Genomic DNA, 7972 nt, shown 5'->3' with positions numbered 1-7972 from the left:
TTGACGCATTCCTAGGTAAATAGATGCACCTTGACACCATACTCTTGTGATTTTTTTTGGTCTTTTTGAAACGGGGTCTTGCTATGCAGTGCAGGCTGGTCTTGGGCTCACTTTGTAGCTCAGGCTGGTCTCAAACTTGCAATGATTCTCCTGCCTCAGCCTCCCAAGGGCTGGGATTACAGGAGTGTGCCACCATGCCCTGCTGGACACCACACTCTTAAATGAAAAATAAACTGGACACAAATGTAAATACCACATTGTTACCCTGGGCAAGAAACCCAAAGTGTAAATAAGGACCAAAATGTATATTAGGTATTATGAAATAGAAAATGTTCAAATGGGGAAAGAAACAAGGGATTGAGGAGGAGGAAAGTAAAATAAAAAGTGAGAAAAGATGAAAAAAACGGCCAGGGATTTAGCTCAGGGCATAAGCGCCTGCCTGGCAAACGTGAGGTCGTGCATTTGATCCCTGGTACCAAAAAAAAAAGAAAGAAAGAAAGAAAGAAAGAAAGAAAGAAAGAAAGAAAGAAAGAAAGAAAAGAAAAGAAAAGAAAATGGAAACAAAACTCTTGTAGGGGGAGGGAGGAGGGTTTGAAGGGAGGGTAGAGGGATGGGAAAAAAGAGTCAAGTTATATCATATATTAGGTTAATGTGATTATTATGTACATCTAAAATATACCAGTAAAAAAATGATTGGTAAAGAGTAAAATACAAAAATAAATCTTGATCTTCAAAAAGAAAGCCTTGGTGGGGGCTGGGGATTTAGCTCAGCAGCATAAGCACCTGCCTTGCAAGCAGGCAGTTGTGAGTTCGATTCCTGGTACGAGGAAGGGGGGGAACCTTGGGCAAAAGTAATAGACAGTTTGTGTAATGACATTATTTGAGAAGTAACAAAATGTCAGTTTATACCATTATTATTGATATGACTTGAGCACAGCCAGGTATGGTTGGCTCAAACCTATAATCCCAGCACTTGGGAGACTGAGGCAGCAGGATTGCCATGAGTTTATGGACAGCCTCAGCCTCAGTGAGCCTAAAATCAACCTAAAAAAAAAAAAAAGCTGGGTATGGTGGCTCATGCCTGTAATCCTAGCACTCAGGAGGCTGAGGCAGGAGGATCATTGTGAATTCAAGACCAGTTTGGGCTACAAAGTGAGCTCAAGGCCAGCCTGAACTGCGTAGTGCGACCCTGTCTCAAAAAGACGAGAGAGACAGAGAGACAGAGAGAGAGAGAGACAGAGAGAGAGAGAGAGAGAGAGAGAGTTGGATCTGGTGCCAGGTACGCTCATTGTTAGGTGGCTGTCATTGCTTCTAGCTCATGTTAGTGGACAGAAATACACATATACATAAACATAGATTCATGCCGCTAGGTCCACAGCAAATCTAACATTGCAGAGTTCTTCATCTTTCTTTGATCGCATGTTTGTACCTCTTTTGTCCCACAGTGTAAACCCTGACTTCCTATAACATCAATGTGTTTTCTTATATGCATTTGCCCTGTATCATACTGAATTCCTGTCTCAATACTACCTCTTTATTTGCTTGTTGGAGTCAGGGTTGTGCTGTGTTGCCTGGGCTGGCCTCAAACTCCCCGGCTCAATGATCTTCCTGCCTCGGCAGGTGGAACTTGCAGGCCACTGTGCCAGACTCACCCACACTGCTGCCAGCAGCAAACCTGGGGAGTAAAGGTCAAGGGAAGCAGCCGTGTTCTTTTCTTTTTAATCCTTAGAATAGACCCCAGTAAACATGTACAGTCACTTTTGTATTGAAAGCTTTAAAACCTAGAAAATACCCCGATGTAATGTGTACCTAAGGAAGACATCACAGGACGTGGAATGCAGACCACTGTAGAGCTGGCCTACCATGTGTGGGACCCTAAGTTTGATTTTATACAAAACTCACCATGAGAAATTAATGGAAATTTTTTTCCATACTGAGGATTAAATCCAAGAGCTGCTCACTGAGCTACACCCCAGCTCTCTCTCTCTCTTTTGAGAAGGGGGTCTCACTAAGTTACTAAGTTGCTCAGGCTGGGCTCAAACTTAAAATCCCACTGTTCGGCCTTCCAGAGTTAGGGTTATAGGCATTCGCCACCATGCTGCAGCTGAAAAACTTTTATTTTAAAGTATGCTGTAGTAGTGAGTTTGATCCCTGGTACCAAAAAAAAAAAAAAAAAAAAAAAAAAAAAGCATCCTGTGGTGTGCGGTGGTACGTGCCTATATTGCCAGCTTCTTGAGAAATTAGGCGGCGGGACTGATTGTAAGTTTGAAATCAGCCAGGGGACTTAGCCAGACTGTCTTGTGTCTCAAAATAAAAAAATTAAAAGGACTGAAAAATGAAAAAAAAAATACATGTGTTATATGAAATATATAATAAAATAATATAGCCTATAATGTATAAAGCCGATACTATGACCTACGGTATAAATCTCTATCCCATGGACGGAGCCACCGATGTCACGCATACCTGCTACTTCCTGCAGCATTCTCCGAGGTATTCCTCCTCGTGGCAACTTGTCGTTTCCTAGACCTCTTAACACTGTCTCACCTGCAGCCACGCCTTCCCTTCCACCTCAGAACACCCACCCGGGGACTCCAGAGTCACTCATTTGCAATCTACATTCTGGTGTAGCTGCTGGAGACTCCAAGTTTGATGCTATGTTTTACATTGTACCAAATATTATCAAACTCTCCATCATACACTTGGCTTGTTCTTTTGCTTTTCTTTCTTTCTTGTGGCTTTTAACTGGTTTTGCTCCTTTACTGTCGAGCTTCAGAAGGAGCTTTCCTCCTCTCATATTTTCTCTTCTGAGTATTTCCTGGTTTTTTGCCTTCTTTGCCAACAGCTTTTACTCTTTACCCTTTAAATGTTCCTCAGGGGGCTGGGGAGTTAGCTCAGTGGTGTAAGCACCTGCCTGGCAAGCATGAGATCATGAGTTTGATCCCTGGTACCAATAAATAAATGAACAAATGTTCCTCAGGGCTCCCGTCCTGTGAGTGTCTTTCACAGGTGATGCCATCCTCTTCTAACCCATCTATGTTGAAAATTCTCAATTTTTTAAAATTTATTTTTATTTTTATTTAAGGGAGTAAAATTGAACACAACAAAACAGAATAAAATAGAACATAAGAAAGCAATGTAAGAGATACAAATTTTAAAGCTAGATGACATGAGATCTTCACTATCATATTGTCTCTTGTTTTCTTCCAAATAGTTGTCCATGTCTTCGCATACAGAGAATTCATACAAAACAACATAGTATAAAACTGATCCAAACAGAATGAGGAAGGTGTTTTAGGTCTTCAGAACCAGACAACAGGGAAGTCACCAATGGCTGTCATAGAGTCTCTCATTCTCTTCAAAATAGCTGTCCATACTTTCATATATATTGAAGTTCAACAAAACAAAACAGGTGGTGGAGAGGGGTTGCTTGGTTTCCCAGCGCTCCAGGTCCCAGCATGGCGTGGGTCCCACTAAACGCCAGTGGCTCCTGTCCTGGGCCACCACAGCCTACCACACTCACAGCCGCTCACGGGGGGAGGGGCTTCTTTCTAATGAATTGACTATTTCACTGCCCAAGTTCTGAAATGGCCAACAGACCATAGAAAGACATCTCAGGAAGCTGCCAGCCTTGATTCAGGGCCAGGAAAATTCTCAGTTGCATCTTTTAGTCTCAATACCCCAGAGCATTACCTTTAAAGGACAAACATACCTCACGTGCAACATGCCCAAACCCAACCTTCAATTTTATTGCTTCCTCATTGAGCAGCAGTGTTATCTTCCTCTTGGCTCAAGCCAGATACCTGGAAGATGTCCTTCTTGGTTTCAGCTTCCTCCTGTATCCAAGTCATCAGCAAGTCCTACTGTAAATCCTTCTGTAAGTATCACAAGCTCCCTCTAGAGTGGATCACTGGTAACTATCACCTGGCTCAGCGGATTCAGCCTTAATGTTCATGAACCTCAGAGAAAAAGACACTTGATCATGTACCTCCAAAGTATTTTTATAATATACATACATTTGGGGCTGGGGGTTTAGCTCAGCAGCATAAGTGCCTGCCTTGCAAGCAGGCAGTCATGAGTTCGATCTCCGGTACCGATAAAAAAAGAAAAAGACAAAAAAAAAATATGTATATTTAATATATCTATTGTATTGTTACATTTCAGAAATATTTCAGTAATGTTCATTTACATCATTTAATCTAATGTTTATGTTTTTGTATAATGTTTATGATCTGGCTCTGTTACTGTGCTAACATGTACCACCATGAAACATTTACAAAAAGTTATCTAAAATATTAGAATGATATCTTTTTAAAATCCATTTTATTCAAAGAAAAAAGAAGATAGAGGGGCTGGGGATTAGCTCAGCGGCATAAGCGCCTGCCTTGAAAGCAGGCGGTCGTGAGTTCGATCCCTGGTACCGATAAAAACGAAAAAGCCAAAAAAAAAAAAAATTAAAAAAGAAAAAAAAAGAAGAAGATAGAAAAAAAAAACTTCAACAAAATTTCAAAGCATATTAATGGGGGTAACAATGGTACATACACTGCACACTGTCATCTCCAGGTCATACACCCAGAGTACAAGACATCTGCCTTCAATCATCCAAACAAACCAGTGCAAATCTTTCTCTTCAGCAAATCAGTAGTATAACCATATTTTATTTTTTTGGTATAGGGGATCAAATTCATGACCTAGTGCTTGCCAGGCAGGCACTTATGCCACTGAGCTAAATCCCTAGCCCAGTAGTATAACTATCTTAACTATTTTTATATACATAATACAAAAACATATACATATATTTTTTCATTCAGCTTGTCACACTAATGAAACTATGATGTTTACAAATGTGTCTTATTTATTTCACCAAGGAGTATGTTCTCAAGGTGCATATATTTACCTATAAAAGTGTCTAGCTTATCATTCATTATGGCTGAGTAGTACTCCATTGTATAAAAATACATCTTTTTTATTCTAGAATGATGTTATCTTAAAAGTAATTTCAGAAATATAGTAAGTATATGAAAGCACCTTCTCCATGAGGGGAATGGTTATAGATGCTTTTTTTTAAAATTAGTACCCGGGATTGAACTCACAACTGCCTGCTTGCAAGGCAGGTGCTTATGCTGCTGAGCTAAATCCTCAGCCTCATAGATGCTTATTTTTAAAAATATTAGTTTGTAATGAAGCAAAGAGAAGAACTGGTTGTGAGCTGAGCATGAGTCTTCTTGCTGGGCTCGAATATTGTCAGGCAAAGGAAGAGACTCTCTGAAGTTCAGTGGTCAGGATCTGATATTCATAAGTAGTGAGGTTACAAATGATAGCAAATGTAAATCCTAATAGTCTTATTGATGATTTCGAAAATTTGGCTTACTCCACAGTTAGACCTGTTTACATCCCCATTGTCTTTGTTGTTTAATGTGCTTGTACCGATATATGTGAAATAAATGTAACACTTAACCTGCTAGATGTCAAATACAAGCTTGTGTTTCCCAAAACTGAAGAATGAATTCTAAGAAACCACGGAGGTTAAGAGTAGGAAATATTTATTGAGAGAGAGATAGCTTTGAGAGACAGAAGGAGACCTAAAAAATGGATTGCCATGGACCCTGCTTTACACAAGTTTATGGAGCAAAATTATGTGGTGGTTATAAAATCACGAGAGGAGTACAATGAGGGACAAAACTATAATCAACCAATAAGATTGTAAGTTTAGATAATATTGATCTGCTTAGGTAATATTTATCCAATGGGAAAGCAGGTCATGTAGCAAGTGTGTATGGAAAGAACAAGGACCTTTTTAGAAAGAGATGAATCGAAGGGTTTTGATCACCTGCTGGGGTGACTGATGTTAACATATTGTTTATCCATCAGGGAGGCACATAGGTCTATAATTTTGCCTCTGTCTTGAGATCTCTAGCTATAATGTATTTTTATGTCCCGTACTGACTCCCTCAAGGGTCTCACCCTGCCTGACTCCTGTGATGCTTTTACCTGGCTTAGCTGCCTATAATATTCCTCTCTCTGAAGAGGTAGCCCTATCTGCCAGGAGGAAGCAAGATCATTCTGGCTACTTCTGGTGGAAGAGAGTTGTAGTTGTGATCACAGAGAGTCAATGTAAAGGCCCTCAACTGGTGCGAGGCATTCTTGTCTTGAGCAGGGTATAGCTATAAGTTTAGAGGAGATAAGGCCAAAGAAACTGTTCAGTATGCATGGACCAGTCAGACTATTACGAATATAACCAACAAATGTTTCTACCAGGAAGGGTCAGTAATAGCCTCCTACAAAGAGAGTAAGGAGAAAGTCCAGGGAATTTGAGAATCTGCCATGGCATTTACCTGTTGTTTAATATCTTCAATGGCCATTGAGATATTAGTGAAAGGATCAGGAATGTAGCTTTGACAGTTGCACGAGGACCCCCTTGTTCTGCTGTTAGAATGTTTAATGGCATCTGATTTTGGAAACCAGCTTGCCTCATTCACTTATTTTGGAGAGAGAGACCAGTTAAGGTGTTGTTTAATATCTGTTAAGTATAGTTAGCCAAGGCCTTGATATGGTACATGACATCTTCTAATCCTAGGGAAGGGGCAAAAACAAATGCCAAATGATCATAGTGAACACTCTTCAAGTTCATCAATGGGTTAAGTTCACAGATTGGTCCATAATTTTGACACTCCTGCCTTGTAATCATGTAAGTCCCAGATGCAACCCTATCTACTCAGGCAGTCGCCAGGGCCCAGGTTGGTTCCACAGGACCAGTGAGTGCCACTGGGGGCTTCTCATCTGATTCAGGGTGATTAAACCAGTCTGTGGTAAACCAGTCTTTGACCTTCCTGGCATCCCCCCTTAGGGGGATTAGTAGGGTTAGATCAATGAGAATAAGAGTGACTTTTTTGTTCTCAGCCTCAGGGAGACTTTCTACTAAGTTGTTCTATAATTGAAATCAACCATATATCTGAAAGTGGCCATCTTTTTATCTATGATTATTGACTCTCATGATAAGATCATTACTCTTATTTGATAGGAGTTCTACTAAAGGCTGTAGACAGGCATCTGTGACTTTGTTAGAAAAATTTTTATTATTTTCAGGATCGTTAAGGGTAGAGTTTATAGATCACTCAGTTATCCTGTAACAGTGGGCCTAACTATGAACCACTGAGCTTTTCTGTGTCTCAGCACAACATACTCTTACAGTTACTCTAATCATCCCCTTGAAGTGGGGATATCCACCCAGGAAGTCCTGCTGTACTTGACATGGGGAGAAGGCCACATATCCAGCAAGACATTTGTTGTAACAACTGCATATTCCTGCACACCAGAAAAGAATGGTCAATGTTAAATTACTGTTTATCTCTCAGGGAAGCTTGTAGGCCCGTCATGTTGTCTTTATCTTGAGGCCTGGCCTCTGACAGATGTGCCTCTAGCCACAGTTGTAATATATTTTTATCCTCTAGCCCTGTCTGATCACCTGTAGTATCTTTTCCTAGCTCGGCTGTCTACAGTAGTACCAGTACAGGAGAAGAACACCTTAGCTTGTGTTAGAATTATCCTGTCTGTGGTTTCTTTGTTGAATGTCCTTTTCAGTAAAGGACATTCTGCTTGTTGGTTCTGTAAGGGTTGGTTTGGGAAAGCTGCTGATAGACCTGTGAAGCTGCTTGGTAGGGTCCGTGCAACCAGAGGTGTAGCCAAGTTCCACACGGAGGAGAAGGCAGTGTGGCGTTTGAACTGTTCACCGAGGGAGCCCGTCCGCAGCCAGGAGCAACCCACAGGTTACATTTTGGTAAAGCTTTACTTCTTCCTTAATAAAAGTAGTGGAAAATTTTAGTAGTGGCTTCTTTATGCACCAAATGTGGCCTCTTGCTCCCTTTCTATACTGAGTGTCTGGAAAGGACAGGCCCGGCCCTCCATGCTTCCCACGCTTCCTCTCTCCCTGCAGGAGCAGGGCCAGTGAAGAGCAGCTGCAGGAATGTGGCTG

At 41.0% G+C, this 7972-nt stretch overlaps 1 pseudogene; it reads right to left on the bottom strand.

The window, feature by feature from the left end:
- Positions 1-3539: 3539 nt before the first annotated feature.
- On the bottom strand, positions 3540-3646 carry LOC111756087 (small nucleolar RNA SNORA2/SNORA34 family; annotated as a pseudogene).
- Positions 3647-7972: the final 4326 nt, after the last annotated feature.

The sequence above is a fragment of the Cavia porcellus genome, unplaced genomic scaffold, assembly GCF_034190915.1.
Source record: "Cavia porcellus strain 051 isolate PalLab524CR breed Dunkin Hartley unplaced genomic scaffold, mCavPor4.1 scaffold_18, whole genome shotgun sequence".
In the NCBI taxonomy this organism is placed as follows: domain Eukaryota; kingdom Metazoa; phylum Chordata; class Mammalia; order Rodentia; family Caviidae; genus Cavia; species Cavia porcellus.
Note: the sequence above shows the minus strand (reverse complement) of the source record. Positions and strands in the feature narration are given on the sequence as shown.